Source organism: Elephas maximus, chromosome 6 (genome assembly GCF_024166365.1).
Source record: "Elephas maximus indicus isolate mEleMax1 chromosome 6, mEleMax1 primary haplotype, whole genome shotgun sequence".
Classification (NCBI taxonomy): domain Eukaryota; kingdom Metazoa; phylum Chordata; class Mammalia; order Proboscidea; family Elephantidae; genus Elephas; species Elephas maximus.
In genome coordinates this window covers 116054660-116079169 of record NC_064824.1, presented here as the reverse complement: position 1 = coordinate 116079169, position 24510 = coordinate 116054660, and the positions used below count along the sequence as shown (strand labels likewise).

Sequence of the window (24510 nt, the reverse complement as noted above, 5' to 3'; positions counted from 1 at the left end):
TACCTTGCTTCTCGCAGCTTTAGTTTTCTTACCTGTCAAATGGGAGTTGTTCTGAGGATTAAGTCAGATGATTCAGGGCAGCCAGCACAGTGCCAGCCCCAGCCAGGCAAGGCGGATGGGGGAGTGATTCCAAGCACAGAGTCTGAGGCCAGTCTGAGTTAGAGACTAAATGAGTGTGCGTGGGTTACTTAACCTTCTTGTACCTCAAAATATATTTTTTTAACACATCTGCGAAGTTTTTGCTAACAAAAACATCTGCCCCATGTGGTTATTGTCAAAGCTAAATGGGCTGAAATACGTAAAATGGTTAGAACAGTGCCTGATACCTAGTAAATGGTGTACAGTGTTTGTTCTTGTTGCCGTTATTACAATGGAGTTTGCTGCCTAGTCTAGGGTGGAAAAACTGTCAGCCGTTAGTTCTCACTCATGTCTAGCCTACCCTGAACTTGCTATAGGCCAAGTCCATTTTGTTTGTTCAGCTCTTAGGACAGGGAGATAAAATAAACGACCAAATGACTTGATGTCTCCCCACCTTCACACGCTAAAGGAGTATGAGAGAGGCCCTAAGCTCTTTCAATGCGTGAGACTGAGAGTGACTCAGTGTGTAAGAGCTCAGAGTTGTCACCACCCCCATGTCCCCTGTGCCTGAGCCACGGGAAGGGAGGCTCTGAGGCTCCCCGTGGCACTCTGGGTTTGGTGTTTGCCTCCTCCATGCTGATGTAAATTACAGCTCAGCTGTGGGCACTGGGCTCTGAGGCATTCCGGAGTTGCTCGCTGACAGCGGGAGGTCTGAGCTGGAAGAACATGGCTAAAATCTGCCAGTTAGCAGCCTTCAGGAACCTGACAACCCCCGGGGGAGGGAGTCTCTGAGGCACAGAGACCCTCAAAGAGTCAAATAACAAAGAGTTTCTCATAAATGAGTGGGGGATAGGAGGCAGAAGAAATCACAGTTAAACATGTAAAGACTCCTTGTCAACCTCATGTCGTCACAGAGGACGAGGCAGTGTGGCTAGCTTTCTCCAGGGTGAGAGTGGCGTGAGCGCGTGCAGGCGAGCACACCTATGCAGACGCACGCGCACGCACGCGCACGTTCTATAATAACTTCCATGGAAAACTCCTGCGCCATCCTGCCCATCCACAGTGTTGGAGCAATTAGGTAGAACTTGGACAGAATGATTCATGCTTCAATAAATTCAATTTCAACAAAACATAATTATGGTGAGTCACCTAATCGCAGCTGTAATCACGGCCCGCCCCTCCAGAAGTCAAAACAGTTGAGGGCATTCAGCAAGGGCGTCTGTTCCTTCGTTATGACTGAAAACTCCATCTTTTGCCAAGCAGCCATATTTGCGACTCCAGTTCCTTTCTAATTTTTAAAATTACAGAATATTTCAAACATACTTAAAGGTACAATGGACACTGTAGTGAATATGTCATATGTGAATATATCACAATGTATCCATTCTCTTGATGGTCGTTTAGTTTGTTTGCAACTTTTTTATTACAAACGATGCTTACATGAACGTCCTTACACGTTTCCTTGTGCATATATATGTGTGAATTTTCCTGGGCATATACCTAGGAGTGGAGTAGCTGGATGACTGACTATTTGCCTTGTCAGCATTACTAACAAAAAGAACAAAAATTGCCAAATTGACCTCCAAAGTGTTTGTACCAGTTCACATATCCATCACAAGTTTCTGAGTTCCTAGTCTACGTTCTCATAAAGATTTGATATTGCCAGGCTTTTAATTTTTGCCTATCTGATAAGTGAAATGTTTTCTCATGTAGTTTTAATTAAAAATTTCCTGATTATTACTGAAGGAGAGTTGGTGGTGCAACTATTAAATGCTTGGCTACTAACCAAAAGGTTGGCGGTTCAAACCTACCCAGCAGCCCCTCGGCAGAGAGACCTGGCAATCTACTCCCGTAAAAATTACAGCCTAGAACTGGGGGAGTTCTACCCTGTCACATGGGATCACTACGATTTGAAATTGACTCAATAGCATCTAACAACAACAACAAATTATTACTGAGGTCAAGCATTTTTTCATAGGATTAGGAACCGTTCAAGTTTCTTTTATAAATTGCCTGCTCATATATCTTGTCTACTTGTCTGTTTTTCTTTGGGGGAAGGTTTTTCATTACACATTAAACCTCTTGATGTAAGACAATTAAGATTTTGTTTCTTTCTGTATCAATTTTAATAAGTTGTATTTTTTAAGAAATTTATCCTTTTCATCTAAGTTGTCAAATATGGTGGTAGAAAGTTGTTCTGACTTCTCTTACTGTCATTTTACTGTCTGTAGGATCTGTGGTGATAACCCATTTTTTATTCCTGACATTTTGACATGCTCGCATTTTTTTCTTGATCTTATTAGCTAGGAGTTTGTCAATTTTGTTGTTCTTATCAAAGAACTACTTTTAACTTTGTTAATTTTCTTATAAACTATCGGTTTTCAATTTCATTGATTTCTATTCTTATCTTTATTATTTCCATCCTTACATTAACCTTGGGCTTCCTTGGCTCTTCTTTTTCTAGCTTGGTTAAGTGCTTGGCTGCTAAGCAACAGGTCAGCAGTTCAAACCCACCCAGTGGCTCCAAAGGAGAAAAGACCTGGCAATCTACTTCTGTAAAGATTACAGCTTAGGAAACCCTTTGGAGTGGTTCTGCTCTGTCCTGTAGGGTCACTGTGAGTTGGAATTGACTCGACTGCATACAACAACAGCAAGGTAGAACCTTAAGTCATTGATTTCAGACCCTCTCTCTCTTTTTTCACTATAAACGTTTAAGTTTCCCTCTAAGCATGGCTTTAGCTGTATCTCACAAATTTTGATGTTATATTTCCATAATTGTTCAGTTCAAAATTTTTTTCTGATGTCTTTTGTGATTTTGTCTTTGACCCATAAATTATTTAGGAATTTGTCATTTAATTAACAAATAATTGGGGTTTTTGCAAATATCTTATTATTAACTCTGTTTTGATCATAGGACACACTCTGTATGATTTCAGTCCTTTTGAACTTATTGACACGTATTTTATGGCACAATTTTTTTATTTGGTATATCTTGGTGAATTTATCATGTACACTTGAAAAGAATGTGTATTCTGTAGTTGTTGGATGTAGATTTCTGTACATATTAATTAGATCTAGGTGATAGTGATGTTCGGATAGTCTATGACTTTACTGATATTTTTTGTCTGGTTGTTCTATCAGTTGCTGAGAGAGGAGTGTTGAAGTCTACTATGAATGTAGAATTGTCTGTTTTTCTCTCTAATTCTGTCAAGGTTTGATTCATGTATCTTGAGGATCTGTTATTAGGTGCATACACAGTTATAATTATTATGTCTTCCTGGAGAATTGCCCGTCCACTCCAATTTTTTAATTTATCCCTGGTTATACTTTTTGTCTTGAATTCTATTTAATCTGATAATTAATATAGTCACTCATCTACTTATGTTTACTGTTTGCGTGGTATACCTTTTTCAAGTACTTTCAATCTGTATGTATCTGTATTTTTTAAGCGTGTCTCTTTAGGCAGCATACTTGAGTCTTGCTTTTTCATCTACGCTGACAATCTCACCCTTTTAATTGGAATGCTTAGACCATTATCATTTAATGTAATTAGTGATTTGATTGAATTTAGATACACTATTTTATTGTATTATTTGTTTTTTGTTCTTCTGTTCTCCTTTTCTTACCTTTTTTTGGATTATTTGAATTTTTTTTTTTAAGTATTCTTTATCTACTGACTTTTTAGCTACACATCACTGGATATATTTTTAGCAGTTGTTCTAAGGATTTCTCTCTTTACACACACATTTTCACAGTCTACTAAGACTTATTATTGCTACTTAGGTAAAATATGGAAACCTGACAACCCTCTAGATTGTTTAACTTCATATCTACCATCCTTTGTGTTACAATTACCATATGTATTATATTTACATACGTTGAAAACCCTATCGATGTTAAAAATTTTAGTTTAAGAAATTGTATAAGAAAAAAGAAAATAGTGTTTTATATTTACTCAGATGTGATGACTTATGGTGCTCAGTTATTCAGCCAAACAATGATTTAGGTGCTGTTGTGAACAGATTTTGTAGATGTGATTAAAGTACCTAACCATAACCAGTTGACTTTAAATTAATAAAAAGGGAGATTATTCTGCGTGAGCCCTTTAAGAGAGGATTTAGGCTATCCCTGAGCTCAGAGACTCCAAACTAGTGGGATTCCAGTTTGCAGTTTGCTGTAATCTTCCCTTCCTGATCACCTGCCTTATCATCTTTGGACTCGCTTAACCACTATAATTCATTTGTGTGTGTATATATATGTGTGTGTGTATATAATATATATATACACATATACATATATATGTGTGTGTGTATGTGCGTGTGTGTGTATGTGTGTACGTCCATCCTATTGGATCTGCTTTTCTGGTTGAACCCTGACTTATACACAGTTTATCATAGTTAATACTCTTCCTGCTTTCCTAAATATCCAAGTTTTATTCTAGTATCATGGTCTTTCAGCCTGAAGAACTTTCTTTAGCATTTCCTGTAGTGCAGATCTGCTAGCAATGAATTCTCTTAGATTTTCTTTATCTGAAAATGTCTTTATTTCACCTTCATTCCTGAAGGATATTTTTGCTGGGTATAGAATTCTGAGTTCTTTTTTTTTTTTTTTTTCTCTTAGTACTTTAAGGATGTTATTCTGCTGTCTTTTCATCTCCATGGTTCCTGATGAGAAATCCCTTGTCATTTGAATTTTCCTCTTTATGTGGCATTTTTCTCTCCTGCTTTCAAGATTTGTTCTTTATCCATGATTTTCAGCAGTTTGATTCCCGTATGTCTAGGCAAGGTTTTCTTTGAACTTATTCTGTTTGGGGTTTTCTGAGATGCTTGAATCTATAAATGTCTGTCTGTCACCAAGTTTGGGAAGTTTTTGGCCATTATTCAAATAACTGTTTTGCTCTAATCCCTTTTCCTTTCTTCTTGGGACTTATTAATTTTCTGGAGTCTTTTATGTATTTTGGATACTAAGCTTCTGTAAGTTATGTTTACACATATCTTTTGCTAATCTATATTTTATTTTTATAGTATCTGTTGTATAAAAATTTCATTTTCATTTTAATGTAGGTGAATTTATCAATCATTAAAGCTGTGAGTTTTTTTTTTTTTTTAAATGTTGTGGAATAAAAAATTCTTCCCTACTCTACGATTTTAAAGATATGCCATAATTTCTTTTCTAAAGAATTTAACATTTTCTTTTTATATCTATGACTTTAATCAACATTATATACAATTTTGTTTAAAGGGAGTTGTAGGGATTCAATTACATTTTTTTCATGCATATTCATAACCAATTATCTGAGAACCATTTATTGAATAGTCTTTTCTTTTCCCCAGTGACCTGCAATATTATCCCCCTTTTATATTGTATTTTATAAATGTATATGTGATTCCACTGTTCCTTTAGAAAAGTTTTTACTATCATCAGAGGAAGGAAATTCTCTACCAAGGAAGGTTTTCTGGCATCCAGTCAAGATCAAAAGGGAGGACAAGTCAATAGTACATGCTTTTATTAGGCCCAACAGGCACTAAAGTAGCCCTTCCATAATGCTCTCTTAACTTCTTTTTGATTTTTCAAAGGAGGAAATTGGAAGGGGGAAGATAGTGAACTGGTAAATGTAGTCTCTCCCTAGCTAGTGAGCTCTGGGGCAGAATGTATGTTAATCAGTTTATTTGTGTAGTAAACAGCACAGGCCACCAAGCTTATTAAAAATAAGTTGACCATGAGAAAGAACTCTTGGTTAAGCCTTCTCCCACCACTTGTCAAACTAGCAAACCCTACTGTCCACATGAATGCCAATTATGAGTGTTTTGGTGAAATAGAAGGAATTAGACTCCTTCAAACTCCAACTAAATTCAAATATTTCAAACTCGTGTCCCTGCTCTTAGGAAGAAGGGCCCCTTCTCCAGCCCTTCTTGGTTATGAGTGAAGAGCTACAGGAAGGAGATATAAAAACCTCTTTTGGCTACTTTTCCATATGTTGAGCCACATTCACAGCCAGAAACAATTTCAAAGGCTTAGTCTATACTTGGCTGAAACAACTGGTGGTTACGAATGATGCACTTAATACCTCAGCTGTTTTGGCCACATGGTAGCCGGTCTATTGAACTGACTGCAGTGATGAGGCATTTTGGAGCTGTAGAGGTTGCCTTAATGTTTAACCTAATTTTTTTTTTTTTTTCTTGTTGCAAGAAAGAGCTGACACAGAGTTCTTACTCTGCCTGCTGGTCACTCATTCTTCAGAGACGCAAAGACAGTTTTAGATTGTGTCTACATAGTACCAAAGAACTATTTTGACACTGAGAAGTATACTATTTAATTTTTGTATTTACATACTTGACCTTTGAGTGTAACAGCCTCACACACACATGTTCTTAGAGTGGAATTTTTGTTTCTTATTAATAGGAAAAATTCTCCCCATACCTGCATATTTTCTGTAAGTCCCCTCTGTGTCCAGTTGGAAATGGGGATATCACCTTGGTTCTTTTCTTTCTTTCTTTTATTTTTATTAAAAGCTCTGAGAACCACTCCTCAAACCCACAAACAAACCACACACACACACACACGCACACACACACACACACACGTCTTCCAGGTATTTCCATTGAACCTTTCTTTTGCTGTTTACTAGATGTTGGTCAGTTATATTCTTTAATAATCCCCTGGGCAGACTTCTATCAGCATACTTCTGAATTGACCTAAGGACTACAAAAAGTGATAGAAAATATGAAAATCAAAGGTTTTACTTTTTATCATGACACCTTCCCACCTTACATAATTTCTGATTCATTAAGGTTTGGTATGCTCTTCTTCAGATGCCCTAGGTCAGCATGGTTAGAGCCTAAAAGCAGTGCTCTACAGTCGTAGAATGTTGAAACAGTAGGCATGAGTTCTAGGTTTTAGTTCTTGTCACACTTACAGCTGGTGGCTTTAGTCAGATAGATGTTTTTCTGCTTCTCAGTTTTTTGTTGTGAGTAAAATTCAAGGTTCACAAACTTAAATACCAATAGGCACTAGTCATTTAGGGTAAATTAGGTAAACTAACTGGATGGGCTCTGTAATGAACTGGAGAGATTATCCTCCCTTGGCCCCAGTCTAAAGGGGGAAGCCCAAATTTGATTTTTGCCGTGGGAATAAGGGCCACAGTGTTGCCAGATCTCCTGATTTTTCTAGAGAGGCCAACTATATTTTTAAAAGGGAAGTATCTCACTATCTAAGCATTGGCAACTAATACAAAAATCAAAAATTAGATTTTCTGAGGTCTCAATCTCCAGGTCACCTATTTTAACCTCTGGACTTGATGGTCCTTAAGGCTTCTTCCAATTCTGAAATTTTATGCTTCAGTTATACAAATTGTCTGAATTTAAAGAAGAACTAGTGTTTGAATATGAGGAAGATTTTCCTGGCATCCAGTTCTTATATTTTGAAACAGTTGACCAACGGGAATTATGAAATGCCCTTCAAGTGATCTTGAAGAGTAAGAAACATCTCCTTCTGTCTCGGATTAGTTAAGAGGAGTTGTACGGGATGGGTGAGATATTCTCTTGTAATTCCTCTCGGTTGAGATGTTGTGCAAAAGGTATTTTATGAGCTTTGTTTCAAAAGTCCTCAGGTCCTTTTAGGGAGGAAGGAGGTGGTAGTTTGGTTTCCGATTCCCAGGACCCTCCCCAACTCGATTCCTGGAATCATCCTGGGGGAGTCTAAACTCGAATTTAAAGTTACAGTTTGTAGCTTCCTCTCTAAAGTTTAGATTAGGTTTCGTAACTTGGAACTGAGATCAGAGCAGTAGTTGGAGTGTGGATGAAAATGTCTATAGCTGGGGTTGTCAGTATGCTAATGAAAACCAGAGAGGGCAGTAAATAAAGGTGGAGATGGGTGATGGCAAAGGTAGGGCCTTTCTACCTCACTTCATTTTCCTTATAATTGTCTCCTTAAGAAAATTGATCACGATGACCTCCATCCATTTTCTTATGGATTAAAAACACCTAGGAAACCCACAACCATCATGTATATACTATGTTTTCATAAAACTGCTCCAGCCTAGAGTCAGCAGTTCGACAAGCAGAGAGAATTCAATATAGTTCCTGATTGTATCAGGATAAATACCAGGTCTCTTATTCCAAAGTAACCACAGCAAAATAAACACACCACCTCCCTTAGAAAGAGGCAGAAGACAGAGGCAAAAGAGCAAGATAGAGCACACATGCATTTGGTTATTAATCAAACCAATTTCAACAGCACAGCACATGTTAATGGAGGAGTGGGAAGTGGATTGGAGCCCAGAAAAGCCAAGCTAGGCTAAGATCTGCTTTCATGTAAAATGAATAATGTGGGTCATTGACAGTGAACCAAATCACTTTTGATGGCTAGATAGGAATATAAGGTTGTCTGAGATGGTAATTATCTCCATTACCACTGTTATCACCAAAATGTTCAAGTGCTAATGTGTATTCCTGATAAAATGGGTGAGGGGCAGAAAGACCTAATTAGATTACTATACATGGTGACCACGTGTTGTTTTGTCTCTGCAGCATCAATTCTCATTTCTTGTAGCAGCAGAATAATTTTCCTTCATGGAACTTCTCTGGTGTCGCATGCAGACTTGGTGGGCCTGTCAATCACCTGGCAACATGGCCAAGGGCTGGACCTAAATAGAGACAAGACATGCTCTCTGAAGAATTTAAATCTTGAGAGGAGTGACATAAGGGAAGTCCTGAGTTGATTCACCCAGACGGAACATCCTAAAGAGATAGTCAAGTTGTTCTTGGGTCCCTGATGTTTTTTTTTGACTCTGTTCTTTTCTGAGGTTTGAAAGTTTCTGTTTTCCTGTGACTCACACAATTGCGCCATAGCCTTAACATAAATTCTGCTTAACATTTAAGTTAGCCAGAGTCACTTCTGTTGCTTGCAACACAAAAAGTCTAAACAATACTTCAAGTATCTTCCCTGTGATCTCACCAGCTGAGAGCTAGTGGTGAGGAAAAGACAGATTGAGAATCTACAGATAAATTGTTAGAATTAATAAGTGAGTTTGGTGAGGTGACTGTATACAAACTAAATATACGAAAGGAATTGTATTTCTATATATCAGCAACAGACAGTTAAAAAATAAAATAAAAATATGCCATTTGCAATAGCATCAAAGATAACAAATACTCGGAATAAATCAAATGAAAGATGTATATGAATACAACCTCTACATTATAAAACATTATTGAGAGGAATTAAAGAAGGCCTAAATAAGTTGATTGTTGTCTTAAGCCATCAATTTTGGGGGTAGTTTGCTACACAGCAATAGATTTTTGAAACAGAGTCTCAGAACTGATGGTGGTATAGTCCAAACTCACGATTTTGTAGAGAAGGAAAAGTAGACTAAAAGGACAAAGCAGTCTATTCGAGTTAGCCCAGAAAGGTCTGGGGTAGCACTATACTACTACCAGCTCACTGCCCTTTGCTGCCAATCTGAGCACCCCAAATACTGGGGCTAGAGCCACAGTCTTGTCTCCCAGTGCCAATGCTTACACAGTATTAGCATTTAGCTGGCACTGCTTTCCTCAGGGCATTCTAGCTCCAGAACGGAGGCTCTGTTGTCCCTCTCTCCATCTTTCTTGAATATTCTAGTACCCATGGAAAATCAGCAGGCTGGGCTCACTGTCTCAGAGATTCTCTGCCTGAATTAGGCTTATAAGTCCATGTTGATTTCCAGGGTTGGTCAGTAGTACCTCTGACTCTTTGAAACCAGCAGGTCCTGCCTGGGAGACACAGTCATTACCCACAGCTCAAGGGACCAGGTTCAAACAAAAGGCATCTTTGCATTCCATTTTCCCAGTGTCTAGTCATAGACATTGTGTGGATTCTATTTCTCCTATTCCTTTTGGAATAACCAGACTTTAGTAACCAAACTCAGACTAAGAACTACAGAGTTTTTCCCCCACCCCCACCGTTGACTTTCTTTCTGCTGTTTTTTCCTGTCTTCCATGGGTTATTTTTTCCAACTTGGGAGACAAGGAGGATGTGTATCCCAGGTAAAGTGAGGAGGAAAAGGGGGAGGAGCTATAGCACAGACACATCAAAAGAGCCCTTTGTGCTCTGGGCACATAATTCCTGGAATCCAATCAAGTGTCCAAAAACCCAACCAAGCTTTTCAGACAGCACAGAAACCAGTCATGCAGGCCTCTTGGGCTCTGCTTTTTTAAGCTTTATAGGGTACACTGAATTATTTGGTTGGGTCTTTTCAACCGTGTGACATTTGGGTTTTCAATGGCACAAATGGAGTTGATCATTAATTATTTGGACGCTTTAATTAAAAAAAAGAACCTCGCTGTGAATTTACGAGGGTCTGCTGGGGGGCAAGGACAACGAGGCCTTTGGTGATTTTTCTCTCATTTGAATGAGAGTAAGGGTTGTGAAGGTCTAGAAAGGGAGGCTATAGAATCGTCTTCCAGGAAGGTCTTAAACCCAAGTTAGGGTTTATTTGATGGAGGAGGGGCTTACAATGAAGAAAATGGAAAGGAACACAAGAGAACAGAATTCTGGGACCTGCCAAAGCACTAGAGGGCAGGGCATTTAATAAAAATCAATGGTTTAGCAGGGAGCCATCAGGCACTCTGAATCAATACCTTTCTCATGAAAACGAGTAAGTGCTATGAACTGGGATGCGGGGGGAGGGGGGGTGGGCTGGTTTTTGGAACAGTTGATTAACTGAACCAAAGACAGTCTATGGGAGGAGATTTTGTGAGTGAAATGTTGAATGGCCAGAGAGGGACAGGGTCGGTGTCTTCCTGTTTCAGAACAGTGAGACAGTGAAGATATAACTTCAACTTTCTTCCTTTCCAGGGCATGTTTTGTAGCTTCAGCTTTCTTCTCTAACGCTGATGTGTGTCCTCCTTGAGTCACACACAATGTCAGGTTCGTAACAGGTTGACAGCTCTCACATTCTCAGAGTCCACTCCTGGGTGCCTCTCCAGGAAGGTTAATCTCAATGACAAGTTGTCTTGGGTAGGGTTGGGAAGCCTGGGAAAGGAAATAAGTTGTTTTCCAGAGACACCAGGAACTCCCAAATGTGCAGTCTCTTGTGCTCTGGAGACTCAGGAAAGAGAGACTCAGCATTTTAAACAATACTGATGAGAATTGCTTTTCCTTGACATGAAAATGAATAGTCATGCCAGATTCCAAGAAGAAAAATGTCATTTCTGTGCATATCTTTGCTGATTTCTTCACGGGGATACTTTGAAAGCCTCTGCCTCTAGTTAGATTAATCCAATATTCACAAAAAATAATGCAATGAACTTAGATCTTCCTGCTGTCTTTCCTTCTAAAGTGCACAAATTTAGGAATTGTTCCTATGATGCAAGTTTATTAGAAAGTATTATTTATTCCATTTTGTAAAGGAGAGAAATTGAGTCTGAAGGAACTCAAGCAACATGCCAAAAGCCATAAGATATTAAAACCCACAGCAATCGAGCTGATTCTGACTCATAGCAACACTGTAGGACAGAGTAGAACTGCTCCATGGGGTTCCTAAGGCTGTAATCTTTGTGGAAGTAGACTGCCACATCTTTCTCCTGCAGAGCGGCTGGTGGGTTTGAATAGCCAGCCTTTCGGTTACAGCTGTGTGCTTTACCACTGCATTACCAGGGTTCCCTCAGATATTAGTGGGCTAGGATTATGACCTCTTGGACAGAGGCTTTTCACACAAAAGTCCTCAGTATCTTATCCATGAGATTATTGCACTTGGCTCTCCAGATGGTGCTTCAGGAAGAAGTCCAGAGCATTTACAAGTGGGCCATTTGTCCTTCCCTGTAACCAACCAAAAAAAACCAAACCTGTTGCCATCGAGTTGATTCCGACTCATAGCAACCTTATAGGACAGAGTAGAACTACCCTATAGAGTTTCCAAGGAGTGCCTGGTGGATTCGAACTGCCGACCTTTTGGTTAGCAGCTGTAGCTCTTAACCACTTCCCTGAAAAAGTTGGCTTGCATGCATCCATTTTAAAGATGAGGAAAATGAAATTTATATGGATTTTTGCAGCAAGTCAAATATTTGAGAGTATTTGCTTTGTCCAAAGCTAAGGGCTGGAGAGGTCCTGAAAACTGAAGATAGACCTGGCTCTGGTTGATATTTGACAAAGCAAGGATGGAATTATAGTGTAGGAAGCATGTTGTGATGGACCCTATATGAAATCGAGAGTAAGCTTTATTGTCTCCTCCCAGCCTGGTGGTAGATCAAGGTGGGAGGAAAGTGGCAGGGGTGGGAGGCATTCCCAATTCCAGGGGAAAGGAATGCATCACAGCTCTCACCTGCTCTGGTGGAGCGTAATGAAAGGTGATGTGGGAGTGGACATTGTTCCAGGAATTTGAGGGCTCCTTGTGATCCACCTCACCTAGTCAGGGAGAGGATAGGAATATCACTACTAGGTTTTAGCAGGTAAAAGTGGAGGATGTGATCTTGTATCTCAGGTTTCTCTAGAGAGAGAAGCAGGGCCTTCACTTTTGTGTGGGGCTTGCAGGGTGTGGTGATAGCTCTCATTGAAGAGAGGTTAAAAATTCAGAGCTATACTGCCCATGCCCAAATCACCCACCAATTTTCATTCTAAATTTTATGGGTAAAAGCCAACCACACTCTTATATTTGCACCTAAATTGAAGGTACTACATTACAAAAAAGTTTTATCATCTTATAACTTAGGGCTTATAGTTTTCAATAAGTTTTGGAGCAGTTATGGTAATGAAACAGAGAGGACATGCTATTCAAAGTGGCATTTTGTGGGGGACTCAAACCCTGAAGCAGAGCCATTGCTTGTGAAGTCCCTCTACCTGGAAGTTTCTTGCGCCTCATTTTTAGCTGATAGACTCATATTCTTCTTCCTATCTCAGCTCGGTGTCAGAGTTCATTAAAGATACCTTTCCCCACTCCCCCATCTAAATTAGGTGTTCATGTAAGATGCTATCGAAACATCCTACACTTTTCCTTCATAGTATTTATCATGTGAAAAAATAGTTACAAACTGTGATGATGTATTTAATCCTTCTGTCTCCTGTTGGGTAGTAAATTCCATGAAGATAAGGAACGTGTCTGTTATGCTCATAATAGACTTCCAGTACCGAGGAATATTTGCTCAATGAATGAATGAATGAGTGGCTTTATTAGGAAACTAAGTTTTAGCCCTGGCTCTGCCGCTGTATGTCTAGGGGTTCTTGGCCTTCCTGAAGCTCAGTTTCCTCATCAGTTAAATAATGCTGTTGGACTGGATAATCCCTAAGGCCCCCTTCTAGTGACAAAGCTCTATGGTCCGTTGTAACCTGCTTGTAGTTAGGCTCCTCTTTGGTAGCTCCCTAAGCTTCTCAATCCACCCCCAAATAATTTCAACTCTCTAACACATTAATAACAAAGGGATCTTTTAGTGATGATTTCATAGTTCCCATAGAGGCAACTACAGCCCATGACTCTTCAGACTTTACTCCCCAAATTCTTATTTGACATTTCTTCTCCTGTTTTTGGCTGTCTGCTGCCTCCGCTTTCCATGCGCCTGTCTCACTCCCTGCAGCCTCCAAAATTTCTCTATTTTGTTTAGAGCATTTTAGCATATGCCCAATACCTTTCTCTATTCAGCTGCATCAAGGCTTATTATTATTGCTCCTCAGACATCTCTCTTGGTAGGACTAAGCTCAGCAATGTGCCAGAGCTGGCAGCACCAGCTTGAGAGAGCTCATTGTGTAGCTTTTCTCAAGTCTATAGTCACTGATACTATGTTGGTAGCTGGAAATTGGCCATACTGTGAGTATTTACACCATGGAAATTGGCAAATGCTATAAATCAGGAGTTTTCCCTCCTGGAGAACCAATTATTTGGTATTTACCAGCACACTACTGTCTAAACTCCTCCAGCCAGGTTATGATCTAGTTTAGGAAGTTGATTGAACTGGAGGATCCTTTGTCATTAAATTTATAAATATGCATAGTTTTAATTCCTCATGGTTTGACAGAGTAGTGGGATCTGGGAAAGGAGCATATAAAATGATAGGTAGCAGTCAAGATTCAGTCAGAATAGATTACCTATGCCAAGTAGGTCAAGAGAGAGAAGTTAATATGGAAACTAGCTACTAAGATGTCGAGAGCTAAAAGGGCATATAGATGAGGAAAGTCAGAGATTACCAGGAAGCCACACTACCTCTAGGGATGAAGGAACAAAGGGCGGAGGAGGTGTCATCAGTGTTTAGGAACTGGAACTACAGAGGGTGGGGCTTCTCAGTAGAAGTGGAACCCCAAAGAAGACTATGAGGAATTCTCCCAAAACAGAAGGGGAGACCTTGACTGCTTCCTTCCTCCAGTGTCCTGCTGAGGCCTCCCATTGGCTAAACTTAATCAGTATCCAGTTGGAAAGGGAACTTGGGAAATGTAGATCACAGAGGTCAGCCCCGTATGATACAGAGCAGGACAGAGTAATGGCTAGGAGTGAATCTGACAACAAGCACAAAAATCACTATCCTAGTAACTAATAGTATTCATGATGATAATATTCCTGAAGGGTTATCCAATATCTTCAAGGCAATGGCCAGTCATAATGGTTTTCAGGGTTTCAGAGTCAAACCTCCCTCCATAAACACAAATTAAGTCCTGCTTTAAAAAAAAAAATTAACCCAGATCCAGGAGCCGAGGTGGATCAGTGGTTAAGTGCTTGGCTGCTAACTGAAAGGTCAGCAGTTCGAACTCACCAGCCGCAATACAGGAGAAAGATGTGATAGTCTGCTTCTGTAAAGATTACAGCTTTGGAAACCCTATGGGACAGTTCTGCCCTGTCTTGTGGGGTCGCCGTGTGTCTGAATCGACTCCATGGCAGGGAGTTTTTTTTTTTTTAATTTACCCCAGATATGTTCTAATTTAATCCAAATCCAAGAGTGATTAAGTTCCGAAAACTCATATAAGATACAATTCTGATGTAATTTCATAAAGTTAATCCCAAGAACCAGGACACTTTACATTTTGTAGAAAAATAGAAGCTTTCACATCTTTTATTAATGGAACATAAATAATAACAGGTAGCGTCTTTCCCTTCCCTGTCTTTCTGTATTCCTTGTTTATTATTTTCAATACCAGGTGCCAAGTTTACACAGATGCTTTAGAACTTGCCATCCAGGAGCTTAGAGTGTGGATGGCAAGAAGTTAAGCACCACATAATGGGAGAGGGCATCCAAAAAAACAAAAAAACCAAACCCATTGCCATGGAGTAGATTATGACTCATAACGACCCTATAGACAGAATAGAACTGCGCCATACATAGGGTTTCCGAGGAGTGGCTGGTGGATTCGAACTGCCGACCTTTTGGTTAGCAGCTGTGCCTTCTTAACCACTGTGGGAGAGGGCATAAACAATATAGATTTCATAGACTAATTGGAAGGGAATAAAAATTTCTGCTTCCTGGCCTGCTTTCACTTGGGCTGGCAGGAGGGGGCAGATCAGGCTGGCTGTGGCTCTTATTAGCCACTTCAGTGGTCCCTGGTATTCGAACATATTTTTGAGAGGCTAATCCCTTTCTTGGAGTTCTGGGTTGAGCAAACAGTTAACATGTTTAGCTGCTGAAAGGTTGGCAGTTCAAGTCTACCCAGAGGTACCTTGGAAGAAAGGCCTGGTAATCTACTTCCAGAAAATCAGTCATTGAAAACCCTATGGCACACATCTACTGTGACACACATGGGGCTGTTATGAGTCCACTCTAACCAAAACCTGTCGTCCTCAAGTCAATTCCAGCTCACACTTTACAGCCTTTTTTTATTTTTTGTTTTTAATCCCTTTCTTATTCACTTAAGCCTCCTCTTTCCCTGAGAATATCTATCTTCACATTTGCTACTTAGTAAATACTCATACTTCCCCACTTGGCTCTTTGCTTATCATCCTGGAGGGGGATAATTTAAGCATTTTGTCTCTTGTATTGCCAGAGACTCTAACTCTTTCAAGTGTTAAAAAGCAAAGATGTCACCTTGAAGACTAAGGTGGGTCTGACCCAAGCCATGGTATTTTCAATCACATCATATGCATGTAAAAGCTGGACAATGACTAAGGAAGACCGAAGAATTAACACCTTTGAATTGTGGTGTTGGCAAAGAATATTAAATATACCATGGACTACCAAAAGAATGAACAAAATCTGTCCTGTAAGAAGTACAACCGGAATGCTTCTTAGAAGCAAGGTTGGAGAGACTGCGTCTTACATACTTTGGACATGTTGTTAGGAGGGATCTGTCCCTGGAGAAGGACATCATGCTTAGTAAAGTACAGGGTCAGCGGAAAAGAGGAAACCTGCAAGGAGATGGATTGACACAGTGGCTGCAACAATGGGCTCAAGCATAACAACAATTGTAAGATGGCGCGGGACCAGGCAGTGTTTCATTCTGTGGTACATAGGGTCTCTATGAGTAGGAACCAACTTGACAGCACCTAACAACAGCAACAACAAATTGGAAACAAAATCTTCATTGTTTATGAGTAAAACTTGCTATAAAGGGGCATCTACCTTAGAAAAAAAAATAGAAAAGCCTACAAAAATTCCACTTGGCTTGGTCTTAATTATCTGCATTGTGGAAGAGGAAGCCATAAAAGTTTCTCCAGAAGGAAGTATGTGATCCATGCCTTATGGGTTAGATCCTCAAAGGGATGCTGGCTCTAACAGGTATGTTGTTATTGCTATTAAGTGCCATTGAGTCTATTCTGACTCATAGTGAACCCATGTGACAGAGTAGAACTGTCCCATAGAGTTTTCTAGGCTGTAATCTTTATTGGAACAGATTGCCAGGCCTTTCTCCTATGCAGCCACTGGGTGGGTTTGAACTGCCAGCCTTCCTGAGTGCCTAACTGTTGTGCCACCAGGGCTCTTTCTAATGGGTATAGAGTCCTCCGAAGAGTGATAGGAAAAGGGTTTCTCAGGTTTTCAAGGGCATGTCCTGCCGCTCAGTTGCTGAGAGGTCTGTGTAGGTGTGTCACCCGTATATGCTAGTGCATTTATTAAAGGATGGGCTGGGGCTTAGAGCAGGTAGGATTCCTGCTGCCAGCAAACTGCTTACCTTTCAGAAAGAGTGTAATTTTCCTTGGCTTCACTGCCAGCTGCGTTATCTGTTTTTAAGGATGTGTTTCCAAAGCACCATTTCCTGAAATCTCTTGGCTGCAGCCAGGTATGATATTCACAGTTGTGAGTACAGGGAGAGGTTTACAATAGGGTGGCTTGTCCGGGGAAGCACCAACTGAGGTCTTGCCAGGAAGTGGAGAGAGAGCCAGAAACAAGGACCCTCCATGGGAAAAGTTCTCCTGCTAGCTCCGGCTAGAAATTCATGTCTAAGGATTTTAGTTTGAATAAACAGACTGGGCTCTTGTAATTGAGGAAGGGATATTGAGCTTCAAGTTAAAACAGAGTTTAAGACTAAGTGAGTCCCCCCCCTTTTTTAAATTTATTGTGCCTTAATTGAAAGTTTACAAATCAAGTCAGTCTCATACAAAAATTTATATACCCCTTGCTCTATACTCCTAGTTGCTCTCCCCGTAATGAGGCAGCACACTCCTTCTCTCCACCCCCTGTTTCCCTGTCCATTCAGCCATCTTCTATCCCCCTCTGCCCTCTCATCTCCCCTCCAGACAGGAGCTGCCCACATAGTCTCATATGTCTGCTTGAGCCAAGAAGCTCACTCCTCACCAGTATCATTTTCTATCCTATAGTCCAGTCCAATCTCTGTCTAAAGAGTTGGCTTTGGGAATGGTTCCTGTCTTAGGCCAACAGAAGGTCTGTAGACCATGACTTCTGGGGTCCTTCTAGTCCCAGTCAGACCATTAAGTCTGGTCTTTTTACAAGAATTTGAGGTCTGTATCCTACTGCTCCCCTGCTGCCTCAGGTGTTCTGTGTTGTGTTCCCTGTCAAGGCAGTCATCGATCGTAGCCAGGCACCATCTAGTTCTTCTGGTCTCAGACTGATGTAGTCTCTGATTTATGTGGCCATTTCTGTCTCTTGGGCTCATAATTACCTTGTGTCTTTGGTGTTCTTCATTCTCCTTTGCTCTAGGTGGGTTGAGACCAGTCAATGTATCTTAGATGGCCACTTGTTAGCATTTAAGACCCCAGATGCCGCACTCCAAAGTGGGATGCAGAATGTTTTCTTAACAGATTTTATTATGCCAATTGACCTAGATGTCCCCTGAAACCATGGCCTCCAAACCCCCGCCACTGCTACGCTGGCCTTCGAAGCATTCGGTTTATTCAGGAAACTTTGCTTTTGGTTTAGTCCAGTGGTGCTGACCTCTCCTGTATTGTGTGTTGTCTTTCCCTTCACCTAAATTAGTTCCTGTCTACTATCTAGTTAGTGAGTACCAGTCTCTCACCCTCCCTCCCCCCTCTCATAACCATCAAAGAATATTTTCTTCTCTGTTCAAACTGTTCCTTGAGTTCTTGTAATAGTGGTCTCATGCAAGATTTGTCCTTTTGCAGCTGACTAATTTCACTCACCATAATGCCTTCCAGATTGCTCCATGTTATGAGATGTTTCACAGATTCATCATTGTTCTTTATTGATGTATAGTATTCCATTGTATGAATATACCATAATTTATCTATGCATTCATCTGTTGATGGGCACCTTGGTTGCTTCCATCTTTTTGCTATTGTAAACAATGCTGCAGTGAACATGGGTGTGCATGCATCTGTTCATGTAAAGGCTCTTATTTCTCTAGGATATATTCCAAAGAGTGGGATTGCTGGATTGTATAGTAGTTCTATTTCTAGCTTTTTAAGGAAGTACAAAATCGATTTCCAAAGTGGTTGTACCACTTTACATTCCCATCAGCAGCATATAAGTGTTCCATTCTCTCCACAACCTCTCCAACAGTTATTATTTCGTGTTTTGTGGATTAATGCCAGCCTTGTTGGACTGAGATGGAATCTCATTGTAGTTTTGATCTGCATGTCTCTAAGGGCTAATGATCATGAGCATTTCCTCATGTAACTGTTAGAGACCTGAATTTCATCTTTAGTGAAGTGTCTGTTCATATCCTTTGCCCATTTTTTAATTGGGTTATTTGTCTTTTTGTAGTTGAGTTTTTGCAGTATCATGTAGATTTTAGAGATCAGACACTGATCGGAAATGTCATAGCTAAAAACTTTTTCCCAGTCTGTAGATAATCTTTTTACTCTTTTGCTGAAGTCTTTGGATGAGCATAGGTGTTTGATCTTTAGGAGCTCCCAGTTATCTAGTTTTTCTTCTGCATTGTCAGTAATGTTCTGTATACTGTTTATGCCATGTATTAGGGCTCCTAGCATTGTCCCTATTTTTTCTCCCATAATCTTTATCATTTTATATTTAGGTCTTTGATCCATTTTGAGTTAGTTTTTGTGCATTGTGTGAGGTATGGGTCTTGTTTCATTTTTTTTTGCAGATGGATATCCAGTTGTTCCAGCACTATTGGTAAAAGAGACTATCTTTTCCACATTTACCAGACTTTGGGCCTTTGTCAAATATCAGCTGCTCATATGTGGATGGATTTATGCCTGGATTCTCACATTCTGTTCCGTTGGTCTATGTATCTGTTGTTGTACCAGTACCAGGTTGTTTTGACTACTGTGGCAGTATAATAGACTTTAAAATCAGGTAGAGCGAGACCTCTCACTTTGTTCTTCTTTTTCAATGATGCTTTACTTATCCGGGGCCCCTTTCCCTTCCACATGAAGTTGATGGTTTGCTTCTCCATCTCATTAAAAAATGTTGTTGGAATTTGTATCTATAGATCACTCTTGGTAGAATAGACATTTTTACAATGTTAAGTGTTCCTACTCATGAGCAAAGTATGTTTTCCACTTATGTAAGTCTGCTTTGGTTTCTTGCAGAAGTGTACTGTAGTTTTCTTTGTATAAGTCTTTTACAGCTCTGGTAAGATTTATTCCTAAGTATTTTATCTTCTTGGGGGCCACTGTAAATGGCATTGATTTGGTGATTTCTTCTTCGATGTTCTTTTTGTTGGTGTAGAGGAACCCAACTGATTTTTGTATGTTTATCTTGTATTCCGATACTCTGCTGAACTCTTCTATTAGTTTCAGTAGTTTTCTTGAGGATTCTTTAGGGTTTTCTGTGTATAAGATCATGTCATCTGCAAATAGAGATATCTTTACTTTTTCCTTTCCAATCTGCATGCCCTTTATTTCTTTATCTAGCCTAATTGCTCTGGCTAGGACCTCCAGCACAATGGTGAATAAGAGTGGTGATAAAGGACATCCTTGTCTGGTTCCCTGTCTCAAGGGGAATGCTTTTAGACTCTTTCCATTTATGATGATGTTGGCTGTTGGCTTTGTATAAATGCCCTATATTATGTTGAGGAATTTTTCTTCTATTCCTATTTTGTTGAGACTTTTTATCATGAATTGGTGTTGAACTTTGTCAAATGCCTTTTCCACATTGATTGATAAAATCATGTGGTTCTTGTCTTTTGTTTTATTTATATGATGGATTATATTAATTGTTTTTCTAACGTTGAACCATCCCTGCATACCTGGTATGAATCCCACTTGGTCATGGTGAATTATTTTTTTTGATATGTTGTTGAATTCAATTGGCTAGAGTTTTGTTGAGGATTCTTACATCTAAGTTCATGAGGGATATACGTATGTAAATTTCTTTTTTTGTGGTGTCTTTACCTGGTTTTGGTATCAGGGATATGCTGACTTCATAGAATGAGTTTGGGAGTATTCCATCCTTTTCTATGTTCTGAAATACCTTTAGTAGTAGTGGTGCTCACTCTTCTCTGAAAGTTTGGTAGAACTCTGCAGTGAAGCCTTCTGGGCCAGGGCTTTTTTTGGTTGGGAGTTTTCAAATTACCTTTTCAATCTCTTCTTTTGTTATGGGTTTATTTAGTTGTTCTACCTCTCTTTGTGTTAGTTTAGGTACGTAGTGTGTTTGTAGAAATTCATCCATATCTTCTTGGTTTCAAATTTGTTAGAGTAAAATTTTTTGTAGTAATCTGATATGATTCTTTTAATTTCAGTTGGGTCTGTTGTGATATCGCCTGTCTCATTTCTGATTCAGGTTATTTGCTTCTCCTGTTTTTCTTTTGTCAGTTTGACCAATAATTTATCAATTTTGTTGATTTTTTTAAAGAACCAACTTTTGGTCTTATTAACTCTTTTGATTGTTTTTCTGTTCTCTATTTCATTTAATTCTGCTCTAATTTTTATTTGCTTTCTTTTAGTTCCTGAGGGTTTTTTTTTTTTTTGCTCTCTTTCTATTTGTCCAAGTTGTAGGGATCATTCTTTAATTTTGGGCCATTCTTCTTTTTGTATGTGTGCATTTATTGATATAAATTGACCTCTGAGCGCTGCCTTCACTGTGTCCCAAAGGTTCTGATAGGATGTGTTTTCATTCTTATCAGATTTATGAATTTCGTTATTCCATCCTTAATGTCTTGTATAACCCAGTCGTTTTTGAGCAGGGTATTGTTCAGTTTCCAAGTGTTGGATTTCTTTTCCCTGCTTTTTCTGTTATTGATTTCTACTTCTATGGCCTTATGGTCAGAGAAGATGCTTTGTAATATTTCGACATTTTGGGTTCTGTTAAGGCATGCTTTATGACCTAATATGTGGTCTATTCTGGAGAATGTTCCATGTGCTCTGGAAAAGAAAATAATACTTAGCTGCTGTTTGGTGGAGTGTTCTGTATATGTCTGTGAAGTCAAGTTGGTTGATTGTGGCATTTAGATCTTCTGTGTCTTTATTGAGCTTCTTGATGTTCTGTCCTTCACCGAAAGTGGTGTGTTGAAGTCTCCTACTATTATTGTGGAGCTGTCTATGTGAAGTGAGTCCTTTTACATGGTGGCTTTTCATTAACCCCCTTGACATTAGAAACCAATATCTCCCTATTGTTTAGCGGCCACTGTGTCTTACCTTAATCCCTTTTTACTGCATTTATTGCCGTTTTGGTAAATATCTTATGTACTCCACCATATTTTGAGGTCTGAGCTCATGTCAAAGTTATGTACGGTACCTAGTACACAGGCAGAAATTAATAAGTGTTGGTTGTGGAGATGACTTAATGATAAAAGCTTGGAGTTATTAACAAGTTTCTAATTAGGATTCATTCATTCATTCTACGCTTGCTATGTGCCAGGGCTTGTTATAGGCACTGGGAAGAGATTAAGAACAAATCCAACATAAAGATAATAGGAATGGCCCTAAAGATTTCTTTTTTACCCGCATTTTATATCCCTGGTTGTTGAGAAATTCTTGATTACTCTCAGGTCTTGGTCATGTAATGCCCACATTCCTGGCCACTTTGCCCTGTCCTAAGCCTGTCTTAGGCTTTGGGACTTACCTTGTTGTTCTTTAATAGGAATTTAAGTAGCCCCAGACTAGTCAGTAAACTTGTTGTTGTTGTTAGTTGCCATCCAGTCAATTCTGACCCATAGCAACCCTATGTTTAACAGAACTAAACACTGCCCAGGCTGTGCCATCCTCACAATCCTTGTTATGCTTGAGCCCATTGTTGCAGCCAATGTGCCAATCCACCTCCTTGCGGGTCTTTTTTCTTTTTCTTTGACCCTCTACCAAGTATGACATCCTTCTTTAGGGACTGATTCTTCCTGATAACATGTCCAAAGTATGTGAGATGTAGTCTCGCCATCCTTGCTTATAGGGAGCATTCTGGCTGTACTTCTTCCAAGACAGATTTGTTCGTTCTTTTGGCAGTCCGTGATATATTCAGTATCCTTTGCCAACACCACAGTTCAAAGGTGTCAGTTCTTCCATCTTCTTTATTCACTGTCCAGCTTTCAAATGCATATAAGGCTATTAAAAACATCATGGCTTGGGTCAGGCCCACCTTAGTCTTCAAGGTGACATCTTTGCTTTTCAATACTTTGAAGAGGTCTTTTGTAGCACATTTGCCCAATGCAATGTGTCTTTTGATTTCTTGACCACTGTTTCCATGGGTGTTGATTGTGGATCCAAGTAAAATGAAATCACTGACAACTTCAGTCTTTTGTCTGTTTATTAAGATGTGGCTTATTGGTCCAGTTGTGGGGATTTTTGTTTTCTTTATGTTGAGGTGTAATTCATACTAGAGGCTGTGGTATTTGATCTTCCTTAGTAAGTGCTTCAAGTCTTCTTCACTTTCAGCAAGGAAGGTTGTGTTATCTGCATAACTCAGGTTCTTAATACATCTTCTTCCAATCTTGATCCCCCATCCTTCTTCAAAGAGTCCAGCTTCTCGGATTATTTGTTCAGCGTGCAGATTTAATAGGTAAAGGATACAACCCTGACGCACACCTTTCCTGACTTTAAACCATGCAGCATCCCCTTGTTCTGTTTAAACGCCTGCCTCTTGATCTGTGTACAGGTTCCCCATGAACGCAATTAAGTGTACTGGAATTCCCATTCTTTGCAATGTCATTGATAATTCGTTATGATCCACACGGTCTAATGCCTTTGCATAGTCAATAAAGCACAAATAAACATCTTTCTGGTATTTTCTGCTTTCAGCCAGGATCCATCTGACATCAGCAATGATATCCCTGGTTCCACATCCTCTCCTGAATCCAGCTTGAATTTCTGGAAGTTTCCTATTGATATACTGCTGCCGCTGCTTTTGAATGATCTTCAGCAAAATTTTACTTGCGTGTGGTATGATATTGTTTGATAATTTCTGCATTCAGTTGGATCACTCTTCTTGGAATAGGCATGAATATGAATCTCTTTTAGTCAGTTGGCCCAGTGGCTATCTTCCAAATTTCCTGGCATAGACAATTTTGACTGCATCCATTTGTTGAAACATCTCTTCTGATATTCCGTCAATTCCTGGAGCCTTGTTTTTTGCCAGCACCTTCAGTACCATCAGCTTCTGATCATGTGCTTCCTCCTGAAATGGTTGAATGTCGACCAGTTGTTTTTGGTATTATGACTCTGTGTATTCCTTTCATCTTATTTTGATGCTTCCTGTGTTGTTTAATATCTTCCGTATAGAATCCTTCACTATTGCAACTCGAGGCTTGAATTTTTTTCTTCAGTTCTTTCAGCTTGAGAAATGCTGAGTATGTTCTTCTCTTTTGGTTTTCTATCTCAGGCTCTTTGCACATGTCATTATAATACTTTGTCCTCTTGAAACACCCTTTGAAATCTTCAGTTAAGTTCTTTTACTTCACCATTTCTTTCTTTTGCTTTAGTTACTCGATGTTCAAGAGCAAGTTTCAGAGTCAGTCTCTTCTGGCATCCATTTTGGTCTTTTCCTTCTTTCCTGTCCTTTTAATGACCTGTTCCTTTCTTTATGTATGATGTCTTTGATGTCATTCCACAACCTGTCTTGTCTTTGGTCATAGTGTTCAGTATGTCAAATCTATTCTTGAGATAGTATCTAAATTCAGATGGGATATACTCAAGGTTATATTTTGGCTCTCATGGACTTGTTCTAATTTTCTTCAGTT

The 24510-nt window shown here is 39.5% G+C and overlaps 1 long non-coding RNA gene across 2 annotated transcripts in view; it reads left to right on the top strand.

The window, feature by feature from the left end:
* Positions 1-10645: 10645 nt before the first annotated feature.
* LOC126078079 (uncharacterized) overlaps positions 10646-24510 on the top strand; it is a 470413-nt gene continuing 456548 nt past the window's right edge. The window contains exon 1 of one of the 2 annotated variants that reach the window (XR_007517957.1): positions 10646-10711. This is a non-coding gene — a long non-coding RNA (uncharacterized LOC126078079). The remainder of the gene's footprint in view (positions 10712-24510) is intronic. The other variant, XR_007517956.1, reaches the window with a different exon arrangement.